Raw genomic sequence first — 17,603 nt, 5'->3', positions numbered from 1 at the left:
TGTACCTGTTCGAAATTTGTATATTATAATCAATATTATTTGTTGATACTTCGAGAACGAAGTATCTATCAGAATGGCCGTGTTAGATAATTAATAACAAAAGAGACCTAGATATAATTTTAACTAATTATTAGGCATTACGAATATTAATAAAAAGTACTTAAACGTATAGTGAATTAATTTTGATAACCGGAAGTACACTTTGTACATTTTAGTTAATAATAAAGTTGTGATGTAATAAATTATAAATAACACTTAGATAAATCTTAAATTAATTATCTGACATTATGAATAGTTATTACAGTAGTTTTAGCGATGGCCAGGATTTAAATAAAAATATTAAAAACAAATCGACTTATTTATTTTAAATTACACAATTATAATCTTTAACATTAAAACTACTCTCAATAATTAATAACTAAAATACACAGAAATCTAAAAAATGTACAGAATTGACAAAGGCTTCCCTAAACAACCCTTACTCCACGTTGCTGGTGCAGAAAAAGAGACCGGTCTGAGGTGTGCTCCCCGCTTATAAAGGCTTGTGAGAGGGGTGGTGGTGGTGACGTAGCATGACGTCGCACGCAATTGTCATCTGTCTCCTTTTACGGCCTCTCCTGACACGTGGTCGCCCTCGACCACATGGTCGTCTAGGCTCCTGCGCTTTAGCGTCACGAACGTCATTGTCGCCGTTATCTATAAGTCTGGCGAAGCTCTCTATTGTGTGACTGGCAGATGGTAGGTGGCGGCTCGTGCGTTCTACGGCTTGGCTCTCCTGGATGTTAGGTTCAGGAGGTGCGGCGCTAGTAGTTGGACCCGGCTGACTCATCGGCAGGTGGGCTGACAGTTTCAGTGCTTGAGTCAAAGATCGTGCCAGGTGCAGTGTCCTCGTCACCTGGAATTGATAACAAAATAAATTAAAAGAGTCCATTGATCAACTTGAAAGACAGAGGCACCTAGTTTGCATGTCTGTCACATAAAAGGATAGAGGCACCTAGTTTGCTTATCCAATAATACTGTCTCCTTATGGGTAGAGGCACAAAGTTATAGCTTAACCCTTATATTTTAATACACGGACAGAGGCACCAAGTTAGCGTATCCTTAAACAACCAAACACGGACAGAGGCACCAAGTTAGCGTATCCTTAAACAACCAAACACGGACAGAGGCACCAAGTTAGCGTATCCTTAAACAACCAAACACGGACAGAGGCACCAAGTTAGCGTATCCTTAAACAACCAAACACGGACAGAGGCACCAAGTTAGCGTATCCTTAAACAACCAAACACGGACAGAGGCACCAAGTTAGCGTATCCTTAAACAACCATACACGGACAGAGGCACCAAGTTAGCGTGTCTGTCTATGTAGCACCAAATACAGAGGCACCTTGTTTGCATGTACAGCTACATAGAATGCAATTTCATTTACTCACTGTCAAAGAAGGCGGCACATGACTCTGGGGTCCATTCTTCGCGCCAAATAAACAAACGCTCAGCTGCAGTTTGTGTTTTGCCGTAGGAGCCGGGCCACCAGTCGCAGGTTGTAGCGACAGTGTGGATCACACACTCCCGTGACGTGGTAAGGTCCACGCACTCGGAGTTGAGCTTGCCAGTCATCTGCGAAGTTTTAATTATAAAAACCATCTTATTTAAATATTCGCTTCAGACGATTTTTAGTTAGTGACCTCCACGAAGCATGTTATGTAGCAACTACAGTATCGCTCCACTTGTCCATTTTCACCGTGCAATTGAGGAGTTATACAATGTATGCTAGGCCTTATACTCTTAACATAGCCCTAAAACAATATCCAAACGTACTTATTAGGAAAACAATTTTGCATACTTAAATCGACATACTTTAACAATGCTATTGTCAAAATAAATCAAATTAGAGTCGTTTTTAGTCATTAGGCAAACAATATTTGAAATGCATAGACTATTAATGAAACGCATTTAAAACCTTTCGAGTCAGGCAGTATGATGTAAACAAATCAAACGATGCGCTATGTATGTTATTATTTAAAAAAAAGTGCATAATTCAGGAAACCATCGTAACTGCATATTCGGGCATGTATTGCCAGAAATAACAGACTAGCCCTTGGGCAATTCTTGAATTGTCGTATCTGACGTACGTTTGTAGTACATTGAGAGTCAATCAAGGATTTTTCCCTCGGCCTAACCTGACGTGATTTCCTATGACTTAAAGTTAGGTAATTGATAACCCAGCCGAGAGTGTCATTGTTATTATTCGCTGATGTACATATGTGCGTTATAAGGGCCATACAAGACCTTTAGGTATTCAAAATCGCTATCCAATGCTATCTGATGGAAGCTAGTGGCCATATCCAAACAAAGTATCTACAAGCTTTTACCAAGACGGTGTAATCCTCGATCAGAGGCAGTGGAAAGCGATCTTTCACCGTAATGGCATTCAACGCACGGTAATCAACGCACGTATGGTCTTTTCCGTCGCGTCTTTACTGTTTTTAGCGCGCTAGCGTACTGTGACTGACTTGTGAATAATAACTAGATAGATCACGAACTGTCACGCGCACTATCAAATTCTCGTCGATAGACATTTTGTATGGTCTATAAATTAATAGGAATGTTACTTGTCAATTCAATCTACATCCCGTCTGTAACAGTCGTATCAACCAAAACTCAACCAAACGGTCGTTACAGTTATAAATAATTGCGAAAATTTCTCATAACCTCACCCGGTAAGCGGACTATTGATCGGTAGTGGATTACTGAATTGTACACGTAACATACGTCCATTTTACCGTTAGTATTAGAAAAAGGAAATAACGTAATGTTTACCATTCAAGCCAGAAGATATGCTATACTCAGTTGCCAATCAAAGCAATTGTCCCAATTATCACGGGCACACTAGTATTATACTCAGGGGAACACATAAATAGATAAAACATTCAAAGCGTAATCACAAAGTTCAACTAGGAATGTTGCACCACCAGTGCTAACGATATTACTGCCAATACCGCGCAAAACTTGAAAGTGTATTCGAAATATTTACGCACGGATATACTGATTAAATAAAAGCGAGAGTCACTGTCATTACTGTCAAACAAAATATCCGTAGGTATGCCTTGTATTACCGCCGTCGTAATATCACTCGTCCGAAGTACCCGTTAATTCTCGACAAAAATTTAACATGGTTTTAATTTCGTGATTCGGATCGCTTCTTAGCAAAGCACACAGTGTCGTCATGACCCGGTTTTTTACAAAACGAGCAAACGTTCGCAGTGGTATTAGACGAAGTGTCAGAAGGCTTTTTCTGGTCCTCAAGCTGTTTAAATCGTTTAGGGCAAAATCGTTGCAGGTGGCCTATTTCAAAACATGAATAACATTTTAATTCACGATTGGGCGTATTAAAATTATTACCGCGTTTTAGGTTATTTGATTCAATTTGCCTACTGCGTGATTGGCGTGTGGATGATTGAGCAATGTTTAAATTAGGTTTTGTATAAATAGAAAGAAACTCGACAAGATCTCTAGGCAATAGTTGAGCGTTAGTCGCGGCAGCCCGAATCTGAGCATCAGTTATACCTCGTATAACAATAGCAACCGTTAACTCGTCGCTTAAACCTTTTACTATGTTCAATCTTAGTAACGAACGTCTTGCATATTCTGCATACGTGGTATAACTGTCGGAATTTGTAGACATGACGCTAAATAAAATATTAGCAACATCGATTCTTCGCGAGCACAACGGTTTAAATTCGAATTTAAAGTTCGTCCACGAACGATCGTTGGTAACCCACTCGTTAAGCCAACTACGAGCGTCCCCTTTCAAACAGTTAGCTATCCTAGAAAGGCACTCATTGTCATCCCAACGATTTATATCACGTGCTCTTTCAACCTCTTCACACCAAGAATCGATGTCATGCAAACTTGGATCAAAATTTGAAATGTAGTAATGGTTAGATCTTACTTTAGTTAATGCGGTAAGGGCCCCAATGAGACGGTCAGTAGCATCAGGTGCTGCGGAAGAACTCCCATTTGGTTCGCCGACGGTGCTAGCACTTGCCCCGGGTGTCAACGACGGAGCCTGCGGGCTGGATCCGGGAGCAGCGATGTCCAGGCGGCTGGCCGCGTCCACGTGGCTGGCGTCCGGCTCCACGTGGCTGGTGGCGCCATTGGCCCGGCTCGGGACCACCGGCGCGCTGCCCTCGAGGGCGTGAAGGCGCGCCAATATATCGCCAAGCTGCTCTTCGAGGCCGTCCGTTCCTGGAACTGATTGATTATTCTGCCTACTCCTACCCCTATTACGAGTGGATCTTTCGGCCATTGTTAATTTATAAAAAGATTTAAATCAATGTTCGCTGCTAATCAAAAACTACGATAGGCGATAGGCACTATCCCATTTCTGATTTTAGCGATGGCCAGGATTTAAATAAAAATATTAAAAACAAATCGACTTATTTATTTTAAATTACACAATTATAATCTTTAACATTAAAACTACTCTCAATAATTAATAACTAAAATACACAGAAATCTAAAAAATGTACAGAATTGACAAAGGCTTCCCTAAACAACCCTTACTCCACGTTGCTGGTGCAGAAAAAGAGACCGGTCTGAGGTGTGCTCCCCGCTTATAAAGGCTTGTGAGAGGGGTGGTGGTGGTGACGTAGCATGACGTCGCACGCAATTGTCATCTGTCTCCTTTTCGTAGTTTATAAGTAAATTAATTTGATATTGCTAACCGGAAGTTGTCTTAATTGTCTTGTACAAACTTAGTACGAATGAAGGTGGGGATTTTAGCATAAAAAGGGCTGTCCACCCAGTGGAAGGGGATTCTCGCTCTGACTTTAGCTAGCGACGGAAGTCTGGACGGCTAAACTCCACACCTTCAGTCTATTATTTTACCATCGTGGTCGCATCGTGATACTTTGAAGAAGCTGATTTTATTTAATAAGTGGTGTCCTGGATTTTATCTTGGCGGTGTCAGAATATAATGTGAGTAATATAATAAATGTGTTTTATTTCAAGTATTGCTTTCTTTTTATTCTAAATCTATTGTCATATTCTTATTTAACAGCGTAATTAAATGACCCTAGATACATTGTTTGCAATGAATATAATAAAATAGCTTACTTTTACTTTATTTGATTTAAAAGTCTTAAATATAATTTACACAGATCTATCCTATTTTTCTATCACATTCATACTTAAAATATACCGACCTACTTAGTCGTGTAATTAAATACTAAGATATTTTACATGAGGGAACGTATAGAGAAACCTGCATATTAAGTCGGTATAGTTGTATACATTTTATGGACCTTATGTCCTAAAAGAAATATTGTTCGGTTAAAATAACCAGTTATAATCAATTGAAATGCTATTTATAGCACGATATGGGTATGAATCGATGTTAACTTGGTGTCGACTTAACATGTATTTATATATACATAGGTATGTGCTGTTTATGATAATAAACAATGCTAGCAGGTAACGGACCAGTTAAATTATCAAGGACCGTTACGATGTCAAGTGAGTCAAGAACTATAGATAGCGTACTTAGACTGATGAATGCCGAGGGCTTTGTTATTGTTTTACTGTAAACTCAGCATCAAATGAATTGAGTAGTAAGTCGGAGTCGACTAACAAGAAAAATAAATTGCAAGAAGTAAACTGTACATCACATCTATGCTGCAGTTGGTATAAGTAATAATTAGTAGGTTGAAACGTTCAACTGGTACTAGCAAAACAAATAATTAGTAGGTTGAAACTTTCAACCGGTACTAGCAAAACAAATAATTAGTAGGTTGAAACTTTCAACCGGTACTAGCAAAACAAATAATTAGTAGGTTGAAACTTTCAACCGGTACTAGCAAAACAAATAATTTGTAGGTTGAAACTTTCAACCGGTACTAGCAAAACAAATAATTAGTAGGTTGAAACTTTCAACCGGTACTAGCAAAACAAATAATTAGTAGGTTGAAACGTTCAACTGGTACTAGCAAAACAAATAATTAATAGGTTGAAACGTTCAACTGGTACTAGCAAAACAAACAATTAGTAGGTTGAAACTTTCAACTGGTACTAGCAAAACAAATAATTAGTAGATTGAAACTTTCAACCGGTACTAGCAAAACAAATAATTAGTAGGTTGAAACTTTCACCCGGTACTAGCAAAACAAATAATTAGTAGGTTGAAATGTTCAACTGGTACTAGCAAAACAAATAATTAGTAGGTTGAAACTTTCAACTGGTACTAGCAAAACAAATAGTTAGTGGGTTGAAACTTTCAACCGGTACTAGCAAAACAAATAATTAGTAGGTTGAAACTTTCAACCGGTACTAGCAAAACAAATAATTAGTAGGTTGAAATGTTCAACCGGTACTAGCAAAACAAATAATTAGTAGGTTGAAATGTTCAACTGGTACTAGCAAAACAAATAATTAGTAGGTTGATTGTTCAACTGGTACTAGCAAAACCAACAATTAGTAGGTTGATTGATCAACTGTTGCTAGCAAAACAAATAATTAGTAGGTTGGAACTTTCAACTGGTACTGGCAAAACAAATAATTAGTAGGTTGGAACTTTCAACTGGTACTAGCAAAACAAATAATTAGTAGGTTGGAACATTCAACTGGTACTAGCAAAATAAATAAGTAGTGGGTTGAATGTTCAACTAGTACTAGCAAAACAAAAGAAATGATAAGCGAAATCATAACACTTACCTACGATACAAACAGAGAATAATTAGTAAGTTGAATGTTCAACTGGTACTAACAAACCAAAAGAGTCAAATGTACCTAGTAACTAGTCTAGTAGACGCGATAGTGGTGGTTGGTACTAACGATAGGACCTTTTGTTATAGGTCGTCCAAATTAGTACAACATAGTACTTAAACGTAAACTGACGCGATATAGTGTTGGTTGGTACTAACGATAGTATCTTGTTTTAGGTCATCCAAAATGTCCTAGATACCACCATTAGACGGATTCTTTAGCCCACCAAAACTTAATAGGGAGGCAAAATAGTCATAAACTGACATTATGTTAGTATTAGGGCTTGCAAATATTCGAAACTTTCAGGTATTCGAATATTCGACTTTTTCTGACGACATATTCGAATATTCGAATAATTATTCGAATATTATAAAAAATAAGAAAAAGAACGAGAAATCGGTTTATTATCGTTTTATTCAAAAGCTTATTTCACATATTGCTAAAACTAATGATATTTTGCAGAAATCCACTTAATTGACTAGATTTTATCATCCTACTATGAGATGCCCACATTTATAAAAACAAGTAAAACGCCAAAATAAGACGTATTCAATATTTCTAGATAAAACTTTTATTATAAATGCGCCGTTGAGTGAAATAATATAACTTTAATCATCTAAACCAAACCTAGGTATGTAAGATATTTTTTAATACAGTTGCTCACAAAGTGCTACTTTACGTAGCTGTTTAGCGTGCGGAAAGTTGGTTATGTCGAACTAGTGCTTTTTACTTTTCCAATTTTTTAAATTTATACTTGTTCCAATTCACGACTACTTATTGATGAGTGTTAATATTAGTTTCCTTTAAACGTCGTAATCAGCATAAAAACCTACTGTTAATGTAAGAATATGAAAAATATACATATTTCATATTTTAATACTTACCTCTTCATCATTATAACACGTTTATTTTTTAATATTGAATATTGAAAATTCCGTTCTTAATAAGGTGTCTGAATGGAACGGAATAGCTGCCAAACGCCCATAGATATAATATACTTAAAGACGACGTCTAAGCGAGCTGTCACTGTTACCACTTTTGTTTAGTGTACGATTAACAATGTTTTACTTATTTTTTCGCAACTGTATTAAAAAACGTCGTTCGATACACGTGCGGAAATGTCATTCTTCACTCGTCCCGAGTCTTCCCACTCGCCTGCGGCTCGTGGCAAGATATCTCGGTACTCGTGAAGTAATGACATACCTTCCGCACTAGCATCGAAATGTACTATTTTAATACAGTTGCTCACAAAGTGCTACTTTACGTAGCTGTTTAGCGTGCGGAAAGTTGGTTATGTCGAACTAGTGCTTTTTACTTTTCCAATTTTTTTAAATTTATACTTGTTCCAATTCACGACTACTTATTGATGAGTGTTAATATTAGTTTCCTTTAAACGTCGTAATCAGCATAAAAACCTACTGTTAATGTAAGAATATGAAAAATATACATATTTCATATTTTAATACTTACCTCTTCATCATTATAACACGTTTATTTTTTAATATTGAATATTGAAAATTCCGTTCTTAATAAGGTGTCTGAATGGAACGGAATAGCTGCCAAACGCCCATAGATATAATATACTTAAAGACGACGTCTAAGCGAGCTGTCACTGTTACCACTTTTGTTTAGTGTACGATTAACAATGTTTTACTTATTTTTTCGCAACTGTATTAAAAAACGTCGTTCGATACACGTGCGGAAATGTCATTCTTCACTCGTCCCGAGTCTTCCCACTCGCCTGCGGCTCGTGGCAAGATATCTCGGTACTCGTGAAGTAATGACATACCTTCCGCACTAGCATCGAAATGTACTGTTTTAATACAGTTACTCACAAAGTGCTACTTTACGTAGCTGTTTAGCGTGCGGAAAGTTGGTTATGTCGAACTAGTGCTTTTTACTTTTCCAATTTTTTTAAATTTATACTTGTTCCAATTCACGACTACTTATTGATGAGTGTTAATATTAGTTTCCTTTAAACGTCGTAATCAGCATAAAAACCTACTGTTAATGTAAGAATATGAAAAATATACATATTTCATATTTTAATACTTACCTCTTCATCATTATAACACGTTTATTTTTTAATATTGAATATTGAAAATTCCGTTCTTAATAAGGTGTCTGAATGGAACGGAATAGCTGCCAAACGCCCATAGATATAATATACTTAAAGACGACGTCTAAGCGAGCTGTCACTGTTACCACTTTTGTTTAGTGTACGATTAACAATGTTTTACTTATTTTTTCGCAACTGTATTAAAAAACGTCGTTCGATACACGTGCGGAAATGTCATTCTTCACTCGTCCCGAGTCTTCCCACTCGCCTGCGGCTCGTGGCAAGATATCTCGGTACTCGTGAAGTAATGACATACCTTCCGCACTAGCATCGAAATGTACTATTTTTTAGTAGGTAATTATTTTCTGATTTAAATTAACTTGTAGTCACTCAGAGGCCTTAATTAATGGTCGGCTTAATTATATAATATTGGAATATTTAAGGGAAAAAGTTAGTTGACTACTGGATTATTCGTCAGCTAAAGGTGCATAGTTAGATTACCTAGTTGGGCAGGTTTGGTATGATCAAATTTGAGAATTGCGATAAGTGCGGGCAAGGTTTAGTCTTAATAAACAGAATGACCCTTTAACTTAAAACTTATGCACCGTAAAAATAACATACTTTTTGATTTCGTTTTCTTTCAAATTGAGTTAGGTTTCACTATATTCACGAAGTCTATCGAGAGGAATACAGTAAAAAATATTATTTCCTTCGTATTTGGGTACCTACCCATTACTCGTTCACTGTAAATACCCGGAAAACACACAGAAACTGTAAGTACTGTAACTGCAGCGGATTAAATAGATTTTTTATAGTAATAAAAAATATTCGAATATTCGAAACCTGAGCGGCCGAATATTCGAATATCAAAACAGGCCGAATATTCGACAAATTCGAATATTCGAATATTCGAATTGCAAGCCCTAGTTAGTATAGAGTGACCTCCTATTATGTTATGTATTTATTGAATTCGAAATTATATAATAAGCAGTTTAGTGCCTCTGCCTACTGTTCCAGTTAACTTAAGGCGTAGGTATAGATGGATGGCCTCGGGAATAGGCATATCTACTAATGTAGATTCAGGGTAGATTTCAATTATACAAAAAAAAAAAAATTACGCCAGTTGGAAAACATTTCCTGTAAAGTATTACAATTTAACCTTCTTCTAACCTATACCCGTATCATAAATTTACTGCATTTTGCAGATGTTCGTATGGGTAAGAACAGCCTAAATAAAAACGAACAAAGTATATAAAAAATATATTATACGACGACTTAGACGGTATTCCGGTTAAAGATTGTTGTAGCAATCCTGTTGGAACAGTTAGAAGACAGGTTAAATTATAGTTAAAGAGAAACAAGCAGGTGACCAGGATAAGAGTAATAATGCATTCTGCGTAAGTAGCCGTGGAAATTGTGGAACACAGAGGCATGCCTAAACTGCCCAAATAAAACCTATAAATAGATGAGGATATACAATTCTTCAAAATCGTATATGACCCAGATTTCATATAATAAATCCCAATTCCAATCTATTTTAGAGCCGGAATACATGATTCTATAGAATAATAATCAGGGCAAAGCTCAATTACAAACCCAAGTACAACAGGTACGTAAATAGACGCTGGGCCTGTCATAATACATCATGTCATGTAGTACCTAAAGTCAATGCTCTAAAAACTGAAGTGGCGATGCGGGGAGCCTTACACGGTGAGGAAGCACTGCTTACTTAACTAAACTACGAAACTATACCCAAGGCAACATGACTTAGGTACTAACAGCAAAAACTCTAGTGACCAGCAGTTAACCTAATGTTTTGTAAATAGACATACGACTTTTGTCGGTTAACAGTGTAGATGACGAAGTCCCTTTTTAACTACCTAGGTAGTAGGTACACCTACTCAGATGAAGATGAGTGATGTGTGTGATGTGATGACTAATTATAATTAAGTGTAATTAAAAAGGCACTTTACCGGAAAATATATTTCCTTATTTCAGTCACATGCATAAACTTACAATAATTAAGGATGCCAAAACTCTTAGGTATGCGGTTGAGACAATACATACATTAGAAATTATAGGTACATAGTCTCAGAACCGATACATTAAATCAAAACAGAAACAAATAACTGAATACTGTGTGTAGGTACCTACACATTATAAAATAAAAACAATAAGTATTCGAATTAACCGTGATTTTGATCGCTCTCAATGACAGTTTGCCTGGTGTTTAATTTGTTGAGGCTAACTAATTAAGTAAAACTAGTAGATTAAAGTTGTAGCTTGAACCACTTCATTGATCTACCCAAGATTACACATTTATTGTACTAATTGAGCACTAAGACTCAAAAGACCAAAAACCTAGGTCTTATCATTTAGAAACGTTAAACGTAACGATAAAATGGTAAAGTACCTAAACATTCGAACTGTACTCTGGTGTACTCAGTATTTCATGGGATCATGGTTAGAATAATGGAATTCCATTGGTTCGTTGGAAGATGTTTATTGAAGTTAAATGACATACTTACCAATGGCAGGATATAGGAAGCAGACATTCAAGGTGTATACTTATGTTTCAGGTTTATAAAATATGTTGCAAGTAATTGAAATAAACCGAAGAAAAAGTGTATAAGTACAAATAATAATATTTATGTGACAGTCTGACAGTAATTAATTATTGTGGAAATAATAACACAATACTTACTGGTCACAATTCAATTGAAAAATCAGCTTTCAATTAGTAAAGTGTTACGTTATTTTCATAACATAAATTGTAATTATGATTCTTCGCATAAGTAGGTTGCTAGAATAATATTACATTCGATATTATATTTGCTGTGTTACTTTTTGGGCAATAAAATGAATAAAATAAATATTAGGATTAATTGATGTCAAGATTATATTATTCAAGTATTATAATTAAAGAACGATAATTAGATATTAAACAACTGTACCGATATTCGAAACCTAAGAATAATATTGAGAGTGGCAACACCGTTTGTAGGTCGCATTGTCCTTTTCTAGCATATACGTCTCTCTCTCTCACACACTCCCACCACAGCAGTTTTGCTTTTGACAGTTACACAAGGCAAATTTTAAAGACATTGGCTTGCTGTTTTTCCATCTGGAAGGTCGTGAAGCTAAACTGCTGGTGAGTTTTTGAATTTGTACCCCAGTTTAGCTGGCTATATTGAAAAACAGTTTCTAACGGCTTTTGCCGTTCGAAATAAATATTTAAATTTAGTTGTCCGATATACTATCTAGCAAATAAAAATGATCCGGAATAGTGCAAGTGTTTTCAAAGGCTGCCTGCGCGCACCGTCGCTATGGCAATGAAAATACTAAAACACATATGTTAGAAAACACATCGAGCTGGTAAAGCGTGCACGTGTCACCATTATAATTTAATTTTATACCTACATTAAGTCTCTTCCGAGTCCTGTTAGTTTAAATCTTTGTGTGTGTATAATAAAATAACGGTTGAAATTATAATACTTAAATGGTGATTTGTGGAGGCATACCCTTCAGTTTTCAAGTGATTTGTGTTTTCGATTACGAAAGGATCGGATAGTTAATACGTGTTAAGTAGAACCTATGTATTAAGGTAGAAGTTTATAGACGTGTAGGTTTTATCTGCCCAAGTATCTATCAGCAATTTGTCTTTTTATCCCGTTCCGGGTTAATATAATATTGCAAAATTATTTTTTGATAATTAAATTGCTGATAAATAAGTGTACCCGCTTAGGAGTCGACGAAGCCCCGCCTTCGCGGGGCTTCTATTTCCGCTCTGAGGGACACAAGGTAACGAACAAACCTACATCGCAAACATTGCATTTATTTTTGTGGAAAGTGAGTACTTCGGCAGTACATAAACTTAAATCTGACTAGACATAGAGAGAGATTAGCATGACTCTGCGCAAGAATGACATGCGAAATCTTGAAGTATTTCACTCTTGATCTACCAACTTATATCGCTCCAACTAGATATTTAATTTTGAAAAAAAAAAGGCTACAATGTAGGTAGGTTAAAATGTAGGTACCTACTTAAATAAATAACATAGCAGGTACTTACAGCTTAAAAGGTTAAGGAAAAGAACTCTTGCATGTAGTTGCTATATGTGCTTGTGTTATTTTGGATTTGAATAACTTGATTATTAATTCTATACGTAACTACATACAAGAGGGTCAATTCTTAAGCCTACCTACCTACTTACATAAATAGTACACTTGGCATTAACGATACGGGAATCTTTAGATTGATTCATTGACGAAGACGCATGGTTTGGTTCATATTGTCAAATTATATTAGTTAACTGAAGAGTTAAAGTTTAGTTTTGGCAAATCTGCGCGTCACCGTGAATTACACTTTCTAAAAGTGCCTGTGAAAGCCTGCATAAAGCCTTTCACCTTGTCGAGCAAGGAACCCGCAACTAAGGGAATATTACCCATAAACTCAGGGTATTCGATTTGAATGATATTCTTAAACCTACGTCTGTTATGGTTCCACCTGCGTAAGGTGTGCCTAAGAAAATTTTTTATTCGTTCACAAACTAACGTCAAGTTATTTGTGATGAAACCAATATATTATGTATCTATCTAAGGCTACGCAAGGCAGTCATGTCTCCACCTGCGTAAGGTGTGCCAAAGAATATTTGATTCATTCACAAACTGACGTCAAGTTATTGATGATGATATTATAACCTATGTAAGCCTGCGCAAGGCATGTCAGACATATTCACAGAAATATAAATGATATGGTCATAACACATGCGAGCAAGTAATCCACAATCAGAAAAATATTACAAAAATGAATTTGTAAATATCTCCTTTTAGAGAAAGTAAAAAGGGTTCTAACAAAATCAGTCGAAATAGGCAAGGCTTTGTTATTTTATTAGTTTTCATTTTTGTTTACCAAACTATTCTAAAAGGGTCCCAAACACCCTATTGGCTAAACCCAAAATTGGGCTAATTAACTGTGGTAAAAGTGAAAACTGCTTTCCCTTTACATTAAATTTCTAAAATTATAAGGTATAAAATAACCTAAGATTCCAGGCCTATCTCGACTCATTTTTATTTTAAAGATGAAAAAATCTTTGCACCCTAATATAAAATTGTGGTCTGGAGACGCTTAGCCTCATAACTTGGGCGGCATAGAGAATACTAAGCGATTTAGTCACCTAATTTCGATTATAAGCCCAGGCAGAATATTGATAATTAGAATCAGGAGTGGTCAATTCACCAAGGTCCAGACAATCTGTGGACTCTAATTTAATCAGACTATGTAAGCTCACGACTCACGACAGTGCTTACGGTTCCATTCTGAAATAAGCTATGTTTACAATATAATTCAAATTATATTACTCATGGTGTGAAACAAACAGCCTGCTCAAGGTGTACAAAGGGTCCGATTAACGGCCCTATGAATATCTAAAAAACCTTTGAAGTCTAGGCCTGCTAAGGCAGACTAGAAATAAATACATATGATCTCAATGTAAGAGCAGCTCACAGTTGCATAAATTATATTTGCCTCGAGAGCACTAGACTTTCAGTTAACATGTTTACGAGTACCTACCTATGTACACGACATGACCAAGGTTACCTACCTATTTAACTATTATATCCCTGACTGCCATGGTATAGGAAAATTATCATGAGCTGGCGGTGCTGCACAAGCATGTTTGAAATAAAATATACAAAACTGGCCTGACGGGCGTTTATCAATTATGTATTTTACACCTTGTGTCTGTATTGTGACCCAGGAAGTTTTAAACCACCTGTATCATAAGTGCTCCTATGCACGGATTAAGTTTATTTTAAACTACCCATGCCCTAACCTCAAGGGCAAGTGCTTCTATGCACGGACTAGATACTGTTATCACTTAATTCACTTATCATGACTTGTCATAGTTTGATACTACACGTTTAACAAATTTAAGACCGTGGAATGTACCCACTACAAAAATGTTTTTAAAAACATTGCACGAACGGTTCTAGCACAACTTCTGGGCGGTCACGTCTAGGGCATGACCCTCTAGTTCTCAATTTATACATAATTATAACATTATGACACTGTTCGCTTTGCACAATAAAATAGGGAAACAGGAGCACGCCTTGCGAAAAGGCGAAGCTATTTTGAAACGCGAACTTTTCAAAAATAGATTGAAATATATAAATATGTCTTTGATGTGGAACATGTACACCCAAACAAATGCATTCATTTATTATATGTTAGCAAAACTCTGCCAAAGTGTTAGTCTGTCTGTACAGTGTAACCTGAAGGCATCAATGAACAAAAATCTCTTGAAACATGGTGGATTAATTAATTTACACCCCGTATGTGTCTTGCTCCTACCAAATCCACAAGTTAAGGACCTCAACCTATCTAGGTACCCTTCTTGCTCGAGACCTGAAAAAATGTTCACAATAATCTCATGCAGTCAAGTGTCGGAAAACTAGGTCCACACACTTAGCGCTACCGTGAATATATATCTAAGAAGTCTGTATACTGCCTTCCAGGAGGCGGGATGTTAATAGACTAGCCTATATCGTAGGCCAGAGATATAGTTTACAAAAGCACACTGGCCCAAATCCAGTAATATTATAATTTCAGAATATAAAATAATTGACAATTCTGCGTATATTTGATATCAAAAAGTTACAGTTATCCTTAGTTCATAAGGAGGATAAGTATACATAAATATCAAATAAATTCGACAAAGTGTTGACTCTAGCATTGGATGAAATAGGTCCCTCTTAAAGGGCCTCTGCGCTGTTGGCTTTGGGCCCACGGGTGCCCGGCAAAAGGTCGGGGACCCCATGGTTCCGCACAGTTATGGCAAATAATGTAAAATCACTAAATAAACACACAAATCTGCATTTTGGTTAAAACACATGCTAAGCTAAGGTTTCGAATTAAGTACCTTATTCTTAATAATTTACACACTGGAAAGAGGAAACTGAATATTCAGAACTATGCAATGTCTATGAATGGTTTACATAAATTAAGCCACTTAAGCGTTCAGAACAGAACCAATCAAGCTTATGTCTACTAGTAGGCACCAGATAAGGTAAACTACTCTTACTGCATATATAGAAATTAATGAGTACAATTAAGGTCACTTGATGATAGCTAAACATGAATATAAGCAGAATGAGCCTGCACCTATACAAATATCATTGATAAGGTTCTGTGGCATTTCTATATTAACCATTTGAATGCCAAGAGCACCAAAAAGCGTCATTATCATTACTAGTCGTGCCAACATAGTGTTATGTTATGGCTTAAGCTCTCAAAGTAACCTTCACAATTTTAAGTAAGGTTTGTTTAGGTACATTAGCTCGCGTTCGCGTTAGTAAAGCGTACAAAGGATTAAATGCATTTTATAGCTATAACCAAGTATATAGCTCACACTGACTCACGGTCATTAAAGGAATTTAGTAATTCCCTATGACATTTTAGTAAGTAGGTACCCAATATTAACTTTGTGGGTAGTGATAGTGAATTATAACGAATATTTTAAATATTCGTCTACTCAATCCCGAGGGATTCTGGAAATAAGAAAGGTGTTGTCCTTGTTATATTCCTGCAACTGCTTACTTTACTAGGTAATTATTATCAAATTTGTTAATAATTGGGAGTTATAAATAAAAAACTACTCGAGTACTTTATGACTTTATTTTTTCATACTTGAATTACTTACATCACTCCTTATCACAGATGTTGTATGCTCCTTGAAGAGTAGACTGACTTATCTCATCTTCTTTTACCTAGTTTTCACATACATATAATTAAGTATAGCACCATTGTGGTGACTCACTTTTTCTCTTTGAACATTTATAAGTACATTAAGTACGTATATGAAATGTAAAGTTAGTATCATAATATAATGGTATATCAAATTGTATGCTTTACTATAATAAATACCTCTCTCCTCACAGGTGTTAAAATAAAGGGTGTACTACATAATTAATTAAACACTCGTAATATAATAACATTACATATACATAATAAGTACATGTATAATCAGTAATCACATTGGCTTGGCGTCTTCCCACCACCAGGCGATAACAAACACGTCTCAATATTATTCTTAGGTTTCGAATATCGGTACAGTTGTTTAATGACAGCGTTTTACACAAAAATAAAACGCTAATTAAATAACTTACCATATTCGAAACCTAAACTTTTAATCCTGCCTGGTGTAAATATGTATAATTTTGAGACAATGACTTTAAAATTTGCCTTGTGTAACTGTCAAAAGCAAAACTGCTGTGGTGGGAGTGTGTGAGAGAGAGAGACGTATATGCTAGAAAAGGACAATGCGACCTACAAACGGTGTTGCCACTCTCAATATTATTCTTAGGTTTCGAATATGGTAAGTTATTTAATTAGCGTTTTATTTTTGTGTAAAACGCTGTCATGTATGCAATGCAATTAATAATAATAATGGTCAAATAGGCAGGTAAATCTTAGTAGGTACCTAACAAATTAATAATATATAAATCTATTTATACAGATTATTGTTTGCTTAACCTATTCACAAGTAAAACTAATCATACTTGACGTGGTACCTCTACAACGAATGTAACATTCCTACTTTATTTGACCTTGGATTATCTACAAGTATTTTAAATAGCATTATATATATATTAACATCATACAAGACAAGTAAAACTGAGTCAATCAGTTATTGCCAATAAGTAACTAATGTCCAAGACGCTTGGCAAGCTTACAATGTTATTGTACCTAAATCATGAAATAGGTATTAATTAGTAAAATATT

At 35.8% G+C, this 17,603-nt stretch overlaps 1 non-coding gene across 1 annotated transcript; it reads left to right on the top strand.

Moving 5' to 3' along the window:
* The first annotated feature begins 12,674 nt into the window (after positions 1 to 12,674).
* Positions 12,675 to 12,778, top strand: LOC134805708 (U6 spliceosomal RNA). Its single transcript, XR_010146373.1, has one exon. It is a non-coding gene; the product is annotated as a U6 spliceosomal RNA (small nuclear RNA).
* The last annotated feature ends 4,825 nt before the right edge of the window (positions 12,779 to 17,603 follow it).

The sequence above is a fragment of the Cydia splendana genome, unplaced genomic scaffold (assembly GCF_910591565.1).
Source record: "Cydia splendana unplaced genomic scaffold, ilCydSple1.2 scaffold_49_ctg1, whole genome shotgun sequence".
In the NCBI taxonomy this organism is placed as follows: Eukaryota; Metazoa; Arthropoda; class Insecta; order Lepidoptera; family Tortricidae; genus Cydia; species Cydia splendana.
This window is presented reverse-complemented; position numbering and strand designations above follow the sequence as displayed.